We start from the raw sequence: 953 nt of genomic DNA, 5'->3' as shown, positions 1-953 counted from the left end.
CTTCGGACAGTCACCCAGCCCCCCCTCCTTCCTGGCTGCACAGGGGATGCCGGGGGACGGCTACCAGAGGCTAACTCAGGCCGTTCCGCACCGACTACCGGGGACTGGCTAGCTACAGTAGCTAAAGACTGATCTACCAAGGTGCGGACCCGGACTTCTAAATCACTGAGCCTCGCCTCCATGTCTATAAATAAACTACACTTATTACACGTACAATTACCGCTAAAGGAGGCAGAGGAGTAACTGAACATCTGACACACCGAGCAGGAGAAAGTAGGAGAGAGAGAGGAAGAAGGAGAAGCCATCGCTAGCTGCTAAGCTAAAGTCGCTAACGGCTAAGCTAAAGTATTGTAGCGTCAGCTACCAAAACTTTAGAACAACTATGAGATTGAACAGCAGTCACTAAAAGATGGAAAGAACTGTGAGTGCTTAGGCAAAATTACTGTAAAGAATAAGTGTTTAGCGAACAGTTGGCCGCTGTAATCAAACAAATGTAACTGTTATTTAGCGAGAGCAGCACAACACGGTACCAACACACAAGCACCGGAAACGGAAATGAGTCGACACGCTTACCGCAATACGTCAGCAGTCCAACCATGCATACATATACATATATATGTACATATACATACATACATACATGTACATATATATGTACATATACATACATACATATACATACATATATATGTATACATATATACATATATATGTATATATATATACATGTGTATTTATATCTATATATATGTACATATGTGTTGTTTGAACTTTTCTCTGCTAAATACAATAAACACAAACGTGTCTGAAAGCTGCTTCTTCTTCTTCATGGGTTCATTACGTTCTTCTTCTGCTGCTCATAAAGAGGTCAGTCAGTGCGGTGGAACATCATCGGAGAGGAATACCTGCTGAACACACTCAGGTGTGAATCCTCTGATGACCATCAGATCACC

The sequence above is a fragment of the Micropterus dolomieu genome, linkage group LG23 (genome assembly GCF_021292245.1).
Source record: "Micropterus dolomieu isolate WLL.071019.BEF.003 ecotype Adirondacks linkage group LG23, ASM2129224v1, whole genome shotgun sequence".
Lineage (NCBI taxonomy): Eukaryota > Metazoa > Chordata > Actinopteri > Centrarchiformes > Centrarchidae > Micropterus > Micropterus dolomieu.
The sequence above is the reverse complement of the archived record's forward strand: the minus strand, read 5'-3'. Positions refer to the sequence as shown.